The 21,065-nt window shown below is 43.4% G+C and overlaps 1 protein-coding gene across 1 annotated transcript in view; it reads left to right on the top strand.

The window, feature by feature from the left end:
* Positions 1–21,065, top strand: part of GRIK2 (glutamate ionotropic receptor kainate type subunit 2) — a 1,523,718-nt gene that overhangs the window by 293,267 nt on the left and 1,209,386 nt on the right. The window lies entirely within an intron of this gene.

The raw sequence follows: 21,065 nt of genomic DNA, 5'->3' as shown, positions 1-21,065 counted from the left end.
TAACATTTTCAGCGGGATTAGGCTGCCCTCTGTATCTGGTTCAGGCTCCATTGCGGTCAGCCTGAACTTGTGACTTTTCCTGGTCTCGCACGACCAGATGACTGCGAGTGGAGCTATGTGCTTTAGGTGCTAAACTTACTTAAAACCTTTAAAAATTGCTTATTTCCGGTTTTATTAATTGGATTTTTGTTATTTTAGTGTGAAACAATTTATGAAGTTTTACTCTTTTTTTCTAAATTGATGTAGGGTGTTTTGTGTTTTCACTTTATTAGTGTTTTTGTGCTGCATAACTACTTTATACTTTGCCTCTAAGTTAACTCTGACTGCTTTTTGTACTAAACTGCCAGAAGGTTAATCACAGGTTAATTTATTGACTTCTTGTGGTTCACCCCATAAGGGTTTATGGTGGTTGCTTGAGTAGGGTTTCATACCTATCACCCACCAACCCAATTCCTCACATGCCTCCTATACATTTACAGTGTAAAATAAGAAGTTGGGTCTCAACCATAACAATCCACTTTGTACCTTCAACTGTGCTAAAAGCAGAACCTGGAACCCTCTCTGCAGTGCACCAACTAGGCTAGAATAAAAATCCTTCTTCACTCCAATCATTTCTAAATTAGTTAGCGACTATGAGAAATAAAATGTAGGTCACTCATGACACAGGTAAATTCACTATGGTTCTTACTATTTTGGAAGTCTGAATGTTGGCATGCCCAGGTATGAAATCTATAAAAAGGGAGCAATAACAGAATATTTTTAAGCAAAATGGTTGTTGATCTAATAACCAAATGAAATTATTCTTTACTTCTTATTTGAATTAGTTGAGTAGCTAACATTTTGAAAACAAAAACACCGTGCAAAAGTAATGTCTGGTATTGCGATTATGCACAAGCACTTTACCTGCAGTATTTTGCTATAAATAATATTTAGTGTTGTGGCAAGGAAAATCTGCAAATTTCTTTGGACAGGGTAAGGGAGAAAAATTACGTATTTGTACATAAGGGGTGAAGTAGAGTGGGTGGAAAGCAAGAAATGCTTAAAGTCAATCTACCACGATCAGTTTTGGTTGAATGTCACTATATCACGGCAAAAGTATGAAAATATCACATTCGCCATATCTCTCTATTCTTATAGTGCTCAATCAAACCCCGATTGCTGCTAGTTGCTTGAAACACGTACATTGGATGGCATGGGTGTAGGGGGCTTGTGGTTACAATGACCACCCCCGCCATGACATTGTAAGCACAAAGACATAGGGGCAGATTTATGAGGGACTTGCGCCCCTTTTACGCCGCCGTTGCGTCACTTTTGTGACGCAGCGGCGGTGTAAACCCTGCGCCATGTTGCGCCCCATTTACATCGTGACGCATCTATGGAGATGCGTCACGGTGTAAAGCCCTGCGCCACATGAAACCTGCGTCAGGTTTCATGTGGGCGTGTCTACTCAGGGGGGGGGCGTTCCGTCGCAGGAATGCCCCTGAAAAGTGACTCAGTGAAATCTATAAAATTTCACTGAGTCACTTTCCCAACGCTGATGCGTCAAAACCCTGCGCCTGCTTGCAGCAGGCGTAAGGCTTGACGCACCATGTTAGGGATAGGGTAGGTTGGAACAGTGCTGGAGTTGCGTCGCGCTTGCGATGCAACTTCAGCACTGCGCCAACCTTACGCCGGCAGATGCGTCACGTATCTGCTTGTCCTTACGCCACGATGCACCGCATTGTAAATGCGGCGCATCTGCGGTGGCGCAAGGGCAAACTTGCGTGACGCATCTTCCCTGGCGCATCCATGCTGATTTGCAGGGATGCGCAAGGGAACATAAATCTGCCCCATAGTAAATATAAGCATGTATTAAAGTGACCAGCAAGGTATTAATCCAAACCCATCTTAGTTGCAATTTGGCAAACAGGTTGTGAGAGCTTTTTCCCAGCTAGTAAGAATTTGTTTTTAGATTTCTGTCAAAGTGAATTTGTGAATTATGTTGCCATTATAGTTGTGTGATTGAGTAAGCAGGATTCTTCGAAGAATTGAACGTTTAGGAACAGACATAATGGAACATAAAACAAGTTCACTTCAAACTTGTGGAGCTGGCTTTTTTAAAAGTCTTCACATTTAGTGCTTTTGTCCGCATTTTTTTACTGCTTCTATGAAAGATGCTGGCATTCGGGAAAGATGGCAATTTAATTGCTATCATCAAACATGCTGCCTAATAAATTGCTTCGCGTGCCAGAGAAAATTGTAAGCATCTTTAGTGTGGGAAGAAAGCCCCTAGATGTGACATGGTGTGCAGCATAGATCAATATGTTTACATATTCCAGTTCCATCTGCCATCTGTGGTCATATTGTGTTGACGTTATTCCACACACACCATGCAAGCGAAACCAGCAGCGACGTGCTGTATAGATTCTGTGCACACAGTTCAGCAGTTCATACAATTAGAAATGCTTTCATTACCCGGCAGCATGGCGGTCAGCACAAAGAACAATTTGGATCATTATCTGGGAGGGCTGGGCAGAAAAGACAGCTATGGGAGGGCCTTCTGAGGAAAGCGCACTTGTGAAAGCATGCGAGACCATTCCTTCTGCTGATGCTGGCGCTTGCATTGACGAAAGAAAGAACGTAAACAGGAGCAGAGTTTTTCTACAACGCAGCACAGCAGGAAAAGTTGTGTGAAAGGGAGAGGGCAGAAAAGCACCAGATCTACTAATATATGGCCCTGTTTCTCTATCCAGCTACGCTGTGGCACTTTAGGCTGCCTTGTGCCAACGTACACACCTTTGCAACATAGTGCAAGGTTTTCTGCATGTTGTTTAGCATATTTGTAGTACCTTTCCAGTACAAAATACTATGCTTAGACATAGCTTAACTCTTTTCCCACTTTGTAAGTCTTCTGTACAGCCCTCATTGTCATACTGAAAAAATAGAAAATAGCACTAGCACCGTTAAGAGGTATTTTTCATTAGGGAAAAGATCACATGTGTCTTGTGACAGGTGCACCACAATAGGCTGTTTGTCAGCGAGACAAAGCAATCGCTCATTCACAAAGAGAAGAGGACCTTTTAGCGGATGTATGACGTAACAACGCGAGTCATTACAACGCGTGCAGTTACATCGCGGTCGCTACAACGACTGCGATGTTACTACGCTATGCCATTACAACGCAAGTCTCTACATCAACTTGCGCTAGATGGCGTGCTAACATTAGAAAAGCGTAATTTACTATTCCAACTCCAGTCTACCTAACAGTAGGGAAGGTGTTGGGATAGTAAACTACACTATTTGTAATGTTAGCACGCCATCTAGGGCAAGTCGATGTAAAGACTTGCGTTGTAATGGCATCGCGTGGTTACATCGCGTTCGTTGTAACGACCGCGATGTAACAGCATCGCGGTGTACTGACTGCCATGTTAACGATGTTTCCCCCTTTTAGCAGGTGAAGAGAAAAGACAATGCGATGTGGTGATATCATCCCCGTTCAGTTGGTTCATAGACAACCCACATATTTAATTGGTGGCTATGACCCTGAAGGATTTGGACTGTCTCCCCTAACTCAGAGAGATCAGCCAAGAAAGGAAAGATTTCACAGGTATAAATTGTTTAAAAACTGTGACACACCTGACAAAAATGGCATGTCGTTTTTCTGGTATGGTATGGAAAGGTAGAAATGGCTGAAGCAGACCAAGTAAAGATTGTGCATAATGAGAGTCACCAATGAAAGGCGTCATTGGTTGAATGATGTCACTAGACGTCTCAAAACACATGCCCACATCATCAAAAAGACTTTTATTCTGAAAGGTCTATTGCTGATGATTGTTAGAGGTACTGAATTGGGTAAAGCCAATTAATTCCTTTCTACACACTGGATATCCCCCGTTTACGAATTGGGAAGAGACAGTAGGTAAGGGGGAGTAGGAGTTTATGTCCTCACAAAACTGACATTATCGTTGATGGAAAACTCCAGATGTAAGACTTTGCTTGTTAAAGGGGAATCTTTTCAAAGTGCTGAATTCAATATGTATACAACTTCATGAGACCACCCAATGAAAACAAATGGACCAGGAATACAATATCACAAGGCGGCAGAATGATGTTTGGGTAAATGGCACATGTAGAATGCTGCACATTCAAATAATTCAGTCTGTAGGGGTAAGAGGTATCTTAACCAGCAATTGTCACATTTCAAAAATAGTCATGTGATGTGATGAGTAACCTAGGCAAAAAAGCCAGTCATAGGCAAATTTCCAAGGCTCTGCACGAGGTTCAGCAAACAACAGAATTTTGGCTTTCAAAGCTGGACTAGAAATGTATCTTGTGGTCTCATGTAAACATGTTAGTCATAATCTGGGCAAGTGATCAATAGCTCCTGATTAATGGCTTTAAATCATGCAATCCATCTTTGGGAAGCATGGTACAACATAAGAAAAACTGACCAGCAACTCCACTGACTTGTTACTTTTTATTATACTTCTAATGTTTCACCTAAATTCCTCTTTGAAAGCCAATATGAGCCTAGCTGCCAGCTGTATTGTGCAGGAATTGTATCTTTTGTCTTTTGGCACTGCCAATGCTAAGGTGAAAACACTAATGGAAATGTGATACGGTTGTCACACAAAGTATGCCCCTGACTAAGGGTTTCTCTACCAGAATATTGTTGGCAGAATATCATCATCCAGAATACCATAGACTAAATATCAGATACAAAAATAACTTACAGAAAATGTGTAGGTATAATTTGTTTTTTTATGCTTATCTTGAAATACATGTACTTCTACTATATACATTGTGAGACAATGGGTTATTAGGTGCAATGGATGTGGTTCAGTTGGCCTCCTTTGTTTCTATGGGGAACATTCCTATGCTAGGTGCAGTTTGAAAAGTAATAATCGCATACAGGTTTCTTGCCAACCCTTTCCTTTCCCAGGAACAGGCCCAGGCACTGGCAACAGGCCCTATTGTGTGGGGAGGCCTTTGATACTCCAGCTGGCCAGTAGAGTAATTCATTTGGCCCAGCAGGAGGAAAATATGACTGGTATCTATTTAGTAGCTGAGTCAGAGAAATGTGACAAATTCTCAAGTGCCAGAAGGAGTGCAGATATGACAAAAGCAACATTGAATCTGCACTCAGGATCCATTTTCCCCAAATGAACGGTGCATCACACTAGTCTCTAGGCCTACCTTTGGGAAAGCTGTACTGAATGTGTCACACATGACAATGGGACACAAGTGGAAGCTGGTAGTTCACGCTGGGGCCCGTCACACACGCACACATGCGCACTCACTCACAATCATGCATTCACATCTGTGCACGCATACACCCACCATTCAAAAGCACATACACATGCACATACACCCCAAAGCACACACTCACAAATACACATACAACCATACATATACACACACACACCAAACAATAAAATGCAACTTACTGGGTCGCAGCAGTAATCACAGGTGGCGGGATGAAAGACTTGGTGGTTCCTGATGATTGGGACTGTCACTTCCTCTCGTTGGTTGACCTTGTTATGGGTCAGTCAGTGAGGGAAGGCTGCAGTCCTTTACTTGTCACAGAGTGGGATAGGATCAGTGAGACTGCTGACACCGTCCCACACGATGACGAGCATCACTGATGGATACTCATTCCTGGCCACTTAGGGGCTTCACACCTAAGCACCCAGGTCCAAGAATATCACTGATGCTGAGGTGGAGGATCACAAAGAGCTTTTGATCACATTCACAGGGCTGTGGCATCTTCAGGCCAGTAAAGTTTGAATCAGGCAGCCAGGTGCTTGCGCATTTAGCGCAAGGATAGCACCTCGCTGCCTGACGTGAACATGAGGAGTGTCTCGCAGGCTGACCTTTGCCCATCCTGACAGGTTTTGCTTTCACCTCTGTCCCATTCACGTGGTGACAACACACTTTAAACAGGTATGGCCACACCTTGATTTGGATGTTTAAAGCCTGGGGTGTTCAGCAGTTGACCTGCTATCAATACGTACTTGTGAACAAAGGGCATATGATGTATTAAAGGGTTTTACTCATTCTGTTTCTATGGGAAAATGTGATAACACTCATTGACCAAGATTCCTATGAACTTGCCATTTCAACAATCAATGACAGAATCTAACACTGCATAAAAGATCAAATATGATGTAAATACTCTGCAGTGTATAAAGTAATGAGATCAGACCGGAAGCTCTGCTTCTTCACCCTGCATCTTAGCACAAAACATTGGAAGAAAGAAAATGAAGAAAACAACAGTTAAGTTACATCTCTAAACACCAAAATACAAGCAAAATAAACAAAAAACAGCCCTTCCTACTGATGCCATGTATAACAATTGGCATTCTGTGTGCCCTATCAGGAAGAAATCAAAATGGCACATTCTCTCTCACTTTATTTTCTTTTAAATGCATTTTGATACGTTCATGTGCAGATGTTTATCAGTGTTTATAATTTTACAATGATACGTTCTATTGCCCATTCTCTCTGGTTTTATTAGTTATTATTGGTTATTATTGGTCTAAACCACAAACAGGAAAGCCTATATATAAATTTGGAGGAAGAAGGGGATTCAGAAAGGATGGGAAAGTTTAACCATCTTTAACCATCTTGGCCATGCTCATGAGGAAAGATGTATGGCCTGATTTAAATGTTGGCTGGAATGGAGTTTCCTACCTGCCAACATAGTGGTCCATTCGGTCAATTTAATTTTGGCAGACCATCAGTTTGGCCACACCGGAGACTACTCTGATTCCGTCATAGCAAACGTTCTCGGGCAGCCTTAGTGAGAATGGGCTGTTAGAGAAATTCATACATAATAGCCCTTCCAATTTAGATGAGTGGACATGTAGCCATTTTTTTACTGTCTTTCACCATCAGGGAAAACCTGGTAGTCTGGATAGTGAAATCGTAATAATGCTTCGCCTGCCATGGGAGAAAACTCACAAGGTGAGGGGAGAATTATTTTTACAAAAAAAAATTCTGTTTAGGGATTTTCTTTTTAACAAGAAAGAAACAAGTACTCTGTGATACAGGGCTGCATCCTGCTGACACAGCCCCATAGCACAGAGTAAAATGTATTGACCAGGAACCACCGTTGACGGCGGTTTCTGGCAATGCTTTTATAAATGACCGCCTACTTGGCGGTCATTTATGAATTAGATGGGTGGCTCCTCCATTTTGGGATTGGAGTAATTTACTCCGTCCCCATGACAGAATGATGAGCCACCTGCCCTAAAATAAATCAGGGCCTTGGTTTGGACTGTGTCAGTAAGTAAGTTCGTTCAGTGGGCTCACAAGGCATGCATAGTGATTTTGGTGTGGAGGAAACCTAGAGAGTTTTGCATAGATGTGCAAAAAGGGAGAAAAGCCTTATAGTTTGGATTGTGGAAAGAGTTTTAATCCTGGTGCATTTTGATCATGTAGAATGATGTGAATATACGAGTTGCTCTTTTGTAGCTCTATTATCAGGCAGCAATGTTGCAATAGTTAGGGCACTTGCCCATAATAACTACTTTATTTTCAACTTTAATTTTAACTTAAGTTTGACGATTTCAGCTTGAGTTTTAATTTAAAAAATCATGTATAAATATGCAGCTTGAAAAAGTATATTTAATAGTAATTCAATCTCTGCTAATCACGCGGGTCAAAATGTTTATTTTATCATGATATTGCATTTTGGTAATGAGAACTACTAGTCTGTTTTTCAATACACTGCAATGGTAGTTTTGCACATGTAACACGTCAATTGGGGCTTTAAAAAATGGTGGAGAACTTTACTGCAAACTGTTGGTGAACAAGCCTGCAGGACAGGCGAAACGCGTCCAGCAGCTGACTATTAAAAACGCATATTGCAGCAAGACGTGGCGTTGTCATCCTTTACTTCGGTAAAGGCAGTTCTGTAAATATATATATATATATATATATATATATTCACTGAAAAAACCGTAGGTTTCACACACGTTATAGTTAGGAATTAGCATTTAAAAAACCTTGCTAATTCAATGAAAAAACCATAGGTTTCACACATGTTATAGTTAGCTGGAAATTTTACTGATAAAAAACCAATGAAATTCCCCCGTTATAGTTACTGTAGGCAACTATAACTCACGCGACCGCAATCCTCTGCTGATGCTAATACTGTATTTAGACACTTATTTGCCCATGTCTTCTTCCATTAAATTTTAGCTATACATATATTACAAATATTTTTTTTTCATAAAGACACATATGTCATCAGCAGAGGATTGCGGTCGCGTGAGTTATAGTTGCCTACAGTAACTATAACGGGGGAATTTCATTGGTTTTTTATCAGTAAAATTTCCAGCTAACTATAACATGTGTGAAACCTATGGTTTTTTCATTGAATTAGCAAGGTTTTTTAAATGCTAATTCCTAACTATAACGTGTGTGAAACCTATGGTTTTTTCAGTGAATTTGTACGTTTTTTTAAATGCTAAGTTACTTTACGCCATTCGTGGCGTGCACGCCCACTTAACGCAGTTCGTTCCGTGCGCGCACGGTGCGCTTCGCGCACCGTGCGCGCACAGTGAGCACTCGGTGCGCTTCGCGCACCGCGCGCCCACTTTACGCAGTTAGTGCCGTACACGCAAGGTGGGCACGCAGTGCGCTACGCGCACCGCGTGCCCACGTTACGCACCGTGCGCACATGGAGGACATATTATGCGCTTCCTTGTGATAGGTAATCTGTTAAATTTAATTTGTAAGTGATGACAATAATATGCCATGCACAGAGTGTTTTTTTTAAAAAAATTTTTTAGCGTAAGCGCACCGTACGCGTACGGTAAGCGTAATCGGCGAAATTTTCAAAAAATAAAAATTTACCGTTTTTGGCCTTGGGGGATCTTTGAGGACTCAACTAACATGGCTATGTGCATGGGCGCTGTCTAAACAGCCCCTTTATATGTTTTTTGCCTTTGTTTACAGCCCCCCCCCTCAGAGTGCGAGAGAGAAAATGGCGGCCGCCGCTTCCTGGTTTCGACCGATTCGAATGTTTACTTAGATGTAACAGCCAATCAGAATCGCGCTCGCGCACGCCACCGTACGCGTACGGTAAGCTTACGGTAAGCGTACCGTAAGCTGGCTCAGATATATATATTGATTTAAAGGCTATTTTCTCAGAATCTACTGAACAGATTTACACCAAACCCACAAAAGGCACTTCCTTGACCTGAGGACTACCTCTCTGCCAAATTTCTAGTAATTCTGTTCAGCCGTTCGGGCTGTAGCCCTGTCTAAAGGTCCTATGGAAAAATGCATGGGAAAAACGCGTTTTGGGACCCCCCTTTTATCTCAGCCCCCGCTTGACGAATCCCCCCGAGACTTTCAGGGTAGGAGCGGAGCGTAGCGCCCCACCTATTTTGAGAAATTCGCGAGGATTCGTCGACCGGCGCCAAAGTTATTCAAAATAGAATGTTGCGGATTTCCTATGGAAACAGGGTCCTAACTATATCTACCTACTGGCGACCGCCAGTAGGTAATATATATATATATATATATATATATATATACATTAAGCTTGCAGTGCTGCTTCTTTCTTCATATATTAAGTACTACGGCTTATGCATCCTGCATCAACTGAAATCCATAATGACACTTCAAGGGAGGACACTGGTGACAAAGTTCAACATTTAAACATGGAGGCTTGGATGATCATTCACCGACTTCAGTTTAACAGGAACAGCAAAACGATGAAATAACTTTCAAGGAGACGATTCTCACTGTGACAATCAAGTGTCTCGGGCTGGTCGAGTCAGCTCAGCGCATTGTTTTGCATGACGGCTTGAATTGCAGATGTGATGAAGGATCTCCCTGCGTTTATTGTCTGTGTGCAGTTGACAGAGTGAGAGCGCTATAGAGTTCCTCTATGCGCCCACCCAATTCCTTGCCCTACACATAAAACCCGCCAATAATAACACATCCAGTGATCTCATTCTTTCTTCTTTCTGAACCTCGTCCTTGACAGTTTTAGTTTTCCATCTGACAAGCATCAGACCTCAATCTTGGAAAGATTTGACTTTCATCTTGGTCTTGCACTTTCATCTTGATGGACTGCACTTTACTCTAAGAACTTGGTGTAATGGTGGGAATTGTCGTTGCAGCTTCACCAGATGCAGCGTTGTAATTGCAGTATTGTTTCACCTTCAATCCACTAGGCTGAGCTCATTGATTACCCCTGCATTAGGTTGGTTCATCTTAGCTTTAATGTCACCACATTTTTTCTACAAACAGAAGGAATATCATCTTCTACAGCTTGTCCAGAAGACTATACATAGAAAATGTTAAGCCTTCAGCTTCAGGATTACTTTGAACTATGTTTATGCGATTAAGGAAATATTAATAATGAAAGCATAAAAAGTAAAATAAAAAAGATGGATTAGAGAGAGTTGGACATAATGCTTATTAGGAGACAGAGCATCGTCGATATTTCAAAATCCTATACTGGGGTGGGCACCTAGCATACGAATCAATGAATTCTACTAAAAGACTGGATGCATACATATATGGTAAGCAATGGCACAATAACACTATCTTGATATTTTACCATATTAATAATGCTAAAGCTGCCCATGTTTGGGGTACATCAAATAAAGAACACAACATGGCTATGTGCTGCATTGCTACATAACATTTGTAGTCATTGCGTCACAAGGGGCGAGCAGAGGAGGCATAATTCCCCAGGTCATGTACTTAATCATGACCCCATGTGTGTGCTGCAAACATTATTAATGTACCATTAATCAAATCTACATGTTTTTTAATGAAGAGCAGCTAAGCCTTCCATACTACTATATGATACCAGAAGATAGGCCTTCTGTGTTTTCTCCTTTCTGCCAGGATACTTTTTCAAAGTTTATTCTTCACAACAAGTGGGCATGGGCCCCACAAAAAGTTCTGACAGGCCCTTGAAAGAGTTACTCTCATGGTGTTATGTTATGTGTATTTGTAAAGCACACTATCACCCACAAGGCTATCATGGCACTGTGTATACCTAGCTCCACCTTGGTAGGTTGGTTAATTTAAAAGGCAGGTGTTAGAAATCAGGTTTCTGGTTGGCTAGGGTATGCAACTAAGCCATGCAGAACCCACCACTCTAGTCAGAGTAAGGGAGTTACAGACACAAGATAACACCTGCTCACCCCCTTGGTAGCTTGACAGAGCAGTCAGGCTTGTCCCAGAGCAATGTGTAAAGCGTTTGTGCAACACACACACACCAGTGACACCCTAGGCACACCTCAAAAAGAGACTCCACACCAGGGTATAGAAAAATATCCTTTGTATTACAAAAATGCATAGACCACAGTTACATGAACCACTGTGCCACTAGGCACTTGTCATAAATAAAATAGTTAGGGTATTGCAAAAACAGTCTCGGTTGCATTTATCATACTTCACTTCTATTGTACATACCATTACTGTCCTGCAAAAGGAGAATTTTTAGGCAGTGGAAATAACCTTTATCACCAGCATCCAGAAATACGGGCTGTTAGGAGAAGCAGCAGGTTGCCACGCTTTCCTCAGCCCCCCCGGTGCCACTTGTAATGTAGTGCAGGGCCCTAGGCCCTCATGCACACTAAATGACTGGACACACAGGCACTGTACTTGGTAGGTAGAACTGGCCCAGGGCACGTGCGCCCGGCCCCTTTTATTGGCAGGGTCAAATGGCCAGTGGCGCTTGTGCTGGATGGGTGTGGGGTGGGGTGTGAGCCAGCCCTCTGGAAGTGGCTGGTGCAAAACGACTAGAACACCACTGACCCCCAAGCTGCACCTGCTGGCTATCGAGCTGCTGTGCTCATTGATTATAGCAAGTGAGGCCAACAGGGAACCTTTCTTAGGGGGAAGGGCAGACAAACTCACTCGACCCGCTCCTTCACTGATATACAGCATGTCGGCCTGGTGTGGTGGTGTGAGCCAAGGCTCCTACCCTGGGAAAGGAGGGGCATCCCGGCTCTGCCTTGCATTGGGGGCCTGTTTTCGGCACTACTGTATCCCGTGCTGGCCTGTGCCGTGGTCAGTGAGGCTTCCCCTTTCCGATGATGCAGGAACTTCACCAGCTTCCCTGTGCATCACTGGAGATCTTGCTGAAGCGCTGGTTGCTAGATGACGTTTGGAGTCTCCTGGACACTCGCTCAGCTGACGAGCAGTGGATATCACCATCACACACAATCGATCAATCAATCAGGCATTTGTTAAGCGCAACTACTTACCTATAAGGGTCTCCAGGCGCTGGGGGGTGGGTTGGGGGGCTCCAGTCCATCAAGGGGGGGTCTGTCGAAGAGCCAGGTTTTGAGGTTTCTTGCAAAGATGGAGAGCGATGTTATCTGTCTGAGGTGAAGCAGAAGGGTGTTCCAGGCTTGGGCCGCGAGGAAGGAGAAGAAGCAGCCTCCCGATCTGGTTTTTTGGTGCGGGGGACCCCAGCGTAGGAGAGGTGGGCTGATCATAGGGTCCTCTGGGGTGCATGGAATTTGAGTCGGCTGTTCAGGTATGCTGGTCCGGTGTCGTGGAGGGCCTTGTGGGCGTGGGTGAGCATCTTGAAGGTGACTCTAGCTTCTATGGGGAGCCAGTGGAGTGTGCGCAGGTGCTGGGAGATGTGGCAGTGTCTTGGCAGGTCGAGGACCAGTCTTGCGGCGGCATTCTGGATGTTCTGTAGCTTGCGGGTGAGGGTTTTGTTTAGTCCAGCGTAGAGTGCGTTGGCGTAGTCGAGTCTGCTGGTGACAATGAATGTGGGCCAGTTCTACGCCAGAGACACAATCCCCTACTGCCCTTCCCTACCCAAGTTACCATTCCTGGTCTTTAGTACTACTCAAGAGCATCTACTGGCGCCCCCAGCAATGTTTGTGTACTACTCCCTGCTCTGCACCCTGTGACCGTTCCCCTACCCACCCTCTCCCTTCTGAATATTATGTAGCCTATCATCCTCTTTACTACTGTATGACGTTGTCACTTCTGGTTATTGGATGTCAATTACCCGTGTATCCTTTACTTAATAAAAATAATTGCAAAACAAAAATGCGCCCACAAGGAATCTCTAACTAGTGGAACTTATTGAATGATTAAATGTGGTTGAGATAATTTTTATAAGTGTATTTCTCCACAAGGAAAATATTGTCCCTTTAGCCAAACACTTCTCATTGATCCCCATTAAACGTAGGGATTTACCATCCCCAGTCCCACCAGGGAAACATACTTTCAACTGTCTTTAAAATAATTAAATGTGCATATGTTTCCACGGTGGGAAACTGCCCGCAAGTGATATGTGACTACAAGCACACATATAAGATTGGGGTGTTCACCTATTTCAGCATTGTCTCTTGGTGCCTTTCACTTGAAATATCAGCAGAAGCAGCTAAAAGAACATAAAAAAATTGTAATGCAGTAAGGCAGCTTTATGAAAAAGTAAAAATGAATTTATTTCTAAAATCCTAACCGTGAGGTGCGCTATGACTGTCTAAGGCATTCGTCTTTTCTTGCCTTTAGAATGTGTCAGAGCCCAAATAAAGCAAGTTGTGAATCATTTAAAGTGAGCCATATATGCACTTCTGTTTTATATGAAACATCTGTTCTGAAGTCTCATTTTCACAAAACGAAGAGTACCTACTAGATATTATTGCCAATTTAAGAGGGTGTTCCTATCTAAGCATCTGTTACTTCAGTATAAACATATTGCACGGAACTATATATTTACAGTACTGTTGCATGTGTTATAGGAGAAACCATACAGTTTTCAGACATTTTAGTTTAACACTTTATGCACCTTCATAAAAATTACTTAGTATGAACAGGTGTTAACAACTTACAACAATGGATGGTTGCCCCATGGTTTTATTCATTATATTAGGAAGAGATTTTAAGTTAAAACATTTTCTCCTTTTCTTTACACTTGAAATGTCAACATATAGGAAGGGCATTGTATGCATTACTGATAAGTATGAATATTTATTTTGGCAAAAGTAATGTGAAAATGGTGAGAGCATAGATACTAATGTAATGATAAACTAACAACTAATATGTCTGTAGGTAAATTATTAACAGGTTGAGGATCAGGTTCTTATCAGTTGTCACCAGTGTAACATATATCATTTTTAAACCATTGTTAGTCATTATAAATCTGATTAAACAACTTACAACAACTATGTCATCATAGCAGAGGAGGTATGGAAAGATAGTTTAACAACATTAACCCACCCTGAAAATATTCAATTTTCTTCTCTTTCCCTTCTGCATCAAACTGTTGATCTAATGAATAATCTGTTAAGCTATTTCACAAAAACAAATCATATCACAGAAAAGCTCCACAAGTCACAGTTTATTCCTCACAAGGCTTGAGATCCAGAAGGGCCAGAAGGGTTGAACAGAAAAACAAGCCTTTCAGGCTTACTCCATGAATCTCTGAAATGAGCTATCTGACACCTCAGACTACCTCTTCACAAAAAAGCTTACAATTTGCTGTTTATTTACCACCCAATAACACACGCTATGCTGCTGCCAGCTCCTTTCCTATTGTCCATGATTGCAACACACCAACGCCCCCCAAAATGTGATGTGAGCATTTTCTCTCTGCCTAACTTCAGCTGCATATGCTCTTTTTTTTAAAAAACCATATTTTTATTGGGTTTTGAGAGTACCACATGAACAAGTGCCCGACATAATCCACATGAAGACAACATAATAAAAGGGTTATCAGACGTGGAAATATCAATTTGGTACAATTTGTATACTTAACAAACAAACAAACACTGAAAATGATGTGTAGACTTTCCCATCCCACCCACATTGCCACGCAAATTTCAATACCCTTGCATACCCAAAGAGATGAAACAATACATTATGGTCTGCAAACCTCCCATAGGGCTATTGTTATGGGGATTGTGATCAGGGCCGGACTGGCCATAGTGGGCACCGGGCAATCCCCCGGTGTGCCACACGGGTGGGGGCCGGGCAATCACCCGGTACGCCGCACGGGTGGGGGCCGTTTTTGTTACAGGGCAAAATCGCCCTGTAACAAAATTGGCCTAAAACCAGCCCTGGCAAAGAGCTCGACGGCACTCCCAAGCCCCGGGGGGCCGGCCGAGCACTTTTCCAGGGCCGGGTTTGGTTCCCAGTCCATCCCTGACTGTGATGGGAGAGGAGGAAGATCAATGCCCCTGTATGCGGCCCACCAAGACCAACTTTTTCAATGTTTTTGGGGGCCGCCCCTCGCTTGAAAAACCGCCATCTCTGCACCCATGCAATTGTCTAGTTCACTTCGCCACTTTCCTATTGTCGGTGGAGAAGTAGCCTTCCATAACTGAGCAATATACCTTTTGGCGATGGTAGGGGCGAGAAAAAGAAGGTGCTGCTTATATCGGTTCCCACCTATATCTTCAGTACTGTGAAGTAAAAGCAGTTGGGGATTGTGCAGGAGGTCCCAGGCCAGCACCTCTTTAAGGCAGGCCAATACCCTATGCCAGAAGGGCTGCAGAGTAACACAGCTCCACACCGTATGGAGAAATGTTCCCTCCACTCTACCACATCGTAAGCACTGGGGGATGCCACCACCCCCATCCTCCAAAGACGAAGACGAGTATAGTACACACGATGCATGTACTTAAATTGGATATGGCGGTATCTGGAAGCTACTGCTGTGCTGCGAGGACTAGCTATTGTCTTCGCCCAGTTATCATCCGTCAAGTCTGGAATGCTGTATATGCTCTTTTAACACTCATTCCCAGGAAGCTAGCTCTCAGGTACTATGTAAAGCAATGTGCTATCCCAACTTCATCTTAAAATGTATTTTCTCAGCAACTATAAATAACAGTAGGAAATTCTGCATCTGAGCTGTAGGGAGCTCATCCACTATGCCCACTTAGTTGGCAGACTATTTGCAATCTTTGCCAACATAAAGCTCATCATAAATGGTGAGAACCACATGGTGGGTGCAACCGGCAGAGGAATAAAGAGACAATATAGGTTCTAGGCTACAGATTAGGGAGCAAAAGAAGGGGGTAGATTTGAGGGTAACTATGCCAGTAATCATAAGCACCATTCCTAATATTGACTCATCCGTTAACTACCAGTTTTGGGTATTATTTTATGGAAAGACAGTAAGTGTATGCAGGTATTTTGGTACATGCCACTTTTGCCCAAGAATTAGGATGTCAGTATTTGCAACCTAAAACATTAGTAACATACATTATTCATCAGTGGCTATTCTATCCTGCGGTTTGAAATATATTCCTCATGAGTATGTATGCACCACAATGTTTTATGTTTAATTTGAGTAGTTGAGGTTGTTGTGATGGAAATCTTCTGTATGGGACCATGTGACAGCTTTTTTTTACCAACACCTGGGCTATTAGTATATTTCTATGTTGTTACCCCATGATTGATGATTGTTAAAGGATGGATGTAGAAGCTGGAATTTATCCAAGAAATTAAGCTTGGCTGCGTGATCATCCAAGGTGTAATCACTGTATAAAAATGCTTTTTTTTATTAAGGCTTGTAGAAATTGATGCTTATTTATGTGGGCATTCATTTAATTCCAATTTTCGTGCATGTTTTAGTTATATTAGATGCTTATAGAGTGCTTCATATACATCAAGCACATGATTAACAGTCATGGCCAATATCTTTGAATGCATCTTCTCCTTTAAATCCAGACCACCAGAGCATCGTGGCCTCTCTCTTTGCAGCCACTTCTCAGTCCTTTCCCTGTGTTCATTTGCTAAACAAACCTTATTTACCCTCACTTCCTGGTACCTGGTACAAACTTAGCAAAATTCTACTTTGAGCTAATCGCCCATGCGCCATTCCAACATGTTAGGCCACCAAACCCATTTCTATTCTAACAGTTTACAATATGTCTTTGATTTACAAACAATTGTCATTCATTTAAAATCAGAATCAGAATCTTATTTATTCGGCTGCCAACAGCCATACAAGTAATATAAACAATTTGCAAAATAGCAGTACAATATTTATAGCATTGTATATAAAACGGTCTATGAAATACATAAAATCATACATAATACATCGATCTGCTGGTACAACAAATACATTAGTCTAAAAGCATTGATCTCCTGGATCAGACTGTTGCTTGAAAATTGGGTAACATAAAAACATGTTTCATCATCAGGCAAGGCTAATAAACAGTGATAGGCTTGTAAGCAAAACCGCAGATTCCTAGACCTCAAAAAAGGTACAAGACACTTTTGGGTGTACATAGTATAAGAATCACAAACAAGCGAAAGTGTTACATTGTTTGCTTATGTAATTTGCCACATGTTCATACTCTAGTGTCAAGTTTGGGTTGAAATCCAACCGGGAAACATAGTGAATATTTCACAGTGCGAGCCCAAAAGCTGAACATTAAAGATCTTTCCCAATTTTTACTCGTATTCTGCAGAAAATCAGGAGAGATGCTCCCATGATTAACATGTAAATAAAACTTGACACTTGGGGTCTGATTACGATGGGGGTAAACCCGCTACCGGCAGGCTGCCGGTGGGGGTTGACCACCATCGTAAGGCACTTTTCCATCTGCCAGATCAGGATGGTGGGCTGTGTGTCTGGAGGGCAGAAAGCCCGTCCGCCACGGGTCCGACAGAGGCAATCGTTACGATTGCCTGTCGGACCCACCCCGCATCCACAAAATGGTGGCGGTGTCTAGCAGGCACCGCTCGTCAGATTTGGATGCTGCATCCCCGCCAGCCTGTCTATGGCAGTTCAACCGCCATTGAAAGGCTGGTGGGGATGTATTTGGGGGCCTGTTGTGGGCCCCCTTGTGCAGGGGCATGTTGAATTTGCACTTCGGGGGCACCTATGGTATCTCCCTACAGTTCCCTGCACCAGGTTGCAGGCACTGCATGGTGCCTGCCAGGTAGTGCAGGGAAATGCACAACATGCATTTTTACCAATGCAACCGGTTCTGCAGTCAGCAGCACCCGTCGCAATGGTAAACATGCACAATGCGACCACCACACTGGCGGTGGCATTGTAATGCCATATAGGCGGCCGGTCCAAATCCCCGGGACGATGGCGGACAGACATAAGTCCCTCTGCCATCGTAATCAGGCCATTGGTTCCTGATCCTCACCCTTCAACCTCTCTTCTTTAGTTCATTCTAACAATAAGACTTGCACTTGCTTTCTGCCAATGCCCACCTGCTGCATTCTCTGCAAGAAAATATCTGCTGGGCCAATCGATTCCAAGGTTTGTTTAATGTATGTTATTCGTGGGATACAAATACCCCTTCCACAAGCCAATCAATCTAAGAATATCTCCCTTGCTAGTTCTGCCTTATTAGAGCTCCAAACAGACAGCCACCCGAGTACGTATAAAATCACTCACAAATTCTAGACCTAGTTCTTCGTGACAGATAAAGCGGGGTGCAGAGACAGAGGCCATCAGTATTTTCCGATAAAAACAATTCTCTTCTCTTTAAAGAGTAATCGAGTCACCCGCACCCCATATTCCTGCCCCATAAGTAGCTATCGACAAACACTAGGCAGAATGTATATTCGTAGAAGGGGTGTAAGGGCCCCTTAGATGATAGGAGACTAAGCAAAGATCCAACACCCCTTGAGAGCGTAATCCTGTTTTGTGTGCAATGCACTGACCATGACCCAGATGAACTAATGTGAATCCCAGAGAAGGAAAAGTGCCCACAACAATAGAGAAGGATCACATGTGCTTAGAGCCACAGGACATTATAAAAGACTTGTTAAAATTAGATCATAAGTCAAGATTAGCCATAAAATTAACAAAGGATGCACTTAAAGACGCAGTGCTTTAGGAATTCGGGCAATTAACACTGCATCATCTATGTATAACAATGCTGGAAGAAGGGCTCCTTTCACCGTAGGCACATCTGGTGTGCATTTGCTGAGCTCTATGCTATGATCATTAATATATAGAATAATAAGAAGGGGGGCTAAAACGCACCCCCCAACCGATACAGAATTAATCAGTGGCTACCTTTATTTCCAATCCTCACTCTCAACTTGGTACCAATGTGCACGGAACACAACAAATGTCCTAAGCAGGGATTCATTTGGAAGCCAATGAGTAAATGCCACAACACAGTCACAGTCGTAGGCCATTGACAAATCCATAAAAGCCAGGTGTAATGCAGACTATTTGGCCACTGTGTATTTCCTTATGATCAGACTTAAGTTAAGGCATTGATCGACCATCCCTACACCACTTCGAAAGCTGTAATGACACTTGTTGAGCACATTATTATCATTGACCGATTCTATGATTCAGTTGTACAAAACTCTACATCGGATTTTAGCTGGAAAATCTATCAGGGAGATGGGGCGGTAACACTTAGGATCTGCCCTATTACCCTTTTTGAAGATCCGGACAATGACTGATGAGGCTCAAGAACAAGGGGTCTGAGAGAGGCTCATGCTGTTGTAAACACTGGTCAATAACGGAGCAGAAAGATTTATATTGCACTTGATAACATCTATTGGGACGCCATCAGGACCAGGAACTTTCTCTCCTGAGCTCTCCTGCCATTCATTCATACCATCTATCTCACTTTCAAATCCAGCTTTATCATCCGTCTGAAGAAGCCCTCCAGAAATGCCTCAATTCTCAATAACTATTCCACTTCTTTTTTCTACATGCTCTAAAAATTATCTTACGTTTTAGAAGGAAATCCCTACAATCACTGCAGCTAAACTACATCTACTTTCAGTCGGCCTTTCAATGATGGGCCTACTTGGAAACATTTCAGAATTCACAAACACAAGTCTAACTTTCTTGATACAAGTCTTTAGCCCCTCGCTAACAACTTGAAGTGTAATGGTGTAATTAATTTCGGCTTAAATAGAGTGTTGATACCTTCCCATGTACGTTCAAAAGCCACCAGAACAACCATCTTCAGCTTTCCACCTGGAAATCAAGGCCCTCTATGACAACTTTAACAAACATACTCCAGAAACCACTTCAACAAACATACTCCAGAAACCACCCTCCCCTCCAGCAACAACAGCCAGCCAACAATCACCTCCTGGACACCTGTCACCACAGAAGACACGACCATGAATAGCACCCACTCAGGAGCCTCCACGGACCCCTGCCCACCTCACATCTTCCTCAGAGCATCCCCGCCGCCATTGCACCCAAACTACGCCACACTATCAACGCCGCCTTCGAATCCGGCATCTTCCCCGATGACTGGAAGCAGGCTGAGGTCAAGCCCCTCCTCAAGAAACTCTTGGCAGACCCGACAGACCTGTAAAATTACCGGCCCGTCTCTCTCCTTCCCTTCGCAGCCAAAGTCACAGAGAAATTAATCAACGCCCAACTGACCACCTTCATCGAAGAGAACGCCATCCTAGACCCCTCCCAGTCCAGATTCCGCAGCAACCACAGCACTGAGACTGCCCTCCTTGCCACCACCGATGACTTCCGCAGGTTACTTGACCAGGGCAACACCACATCCCTCATCCTGCTAGACCTCTCCGCAGCCTTCAACACTGTCTCCCAACTAGACTCCACGACGCCGGTATACGGGGAACCTGCCTCGACTGTATCTGCTCCTTTCTCGTAGGCAGAACCTAAAGGATCAGACTCCCACCCTTCCTCCCTGAACCCACAGCGATCAACTGCAGAGTACCCCAAGAATCATCGCTCAGCCCCACGCTCTTCAACATCTACATGACCCCCCTCGCCGCCATCGTCAGACAGCACAGGCTCAGCATAGTGTCCTATGCTGACGACACCCAGCTCAACCTCTCCCTCACAATGAACGCCGAAGACACCCGACTCAGCTTCCAGCAAGGAATTAAAGACTTCATAGCCTGGATGAGCAACAGCTGCCTAAAGCTGAACTCGCAGAAGACAGAGGTCCTTGTCCTTGGACTCACCCCCTCGGCATGTGACAACACCTGGTGGCCCCCCACCCGTGGAAACCCACCCACCCCAATGGACCATGCCTGGAACCTCGGCATCATCCTAGACTCCTCCACCATAACCCGCCAAATCAACGCCATCGCCTCCACCTGTTTCCACTCCCTCCACGTCCTCCGCAAGACCTTCAAGTGGATCCCCCTGA

Source organism: Triturus cristatus, chromosome 6 (genome assembly GCF_964204655.1).
Source record: "Triturus cristatus chromosome 6, aTriCri1.1, whole genome shotgun sequence".
Taxonomy (NCBI): Eukaryota; Metazoa; Chordata; class Amphibia; order Caudata; family Salamandridae; genus Triturus; species Triturus cristatus.
This window is presented reverse-complemented; position numbering and strand designations above follow the sequence as displayed.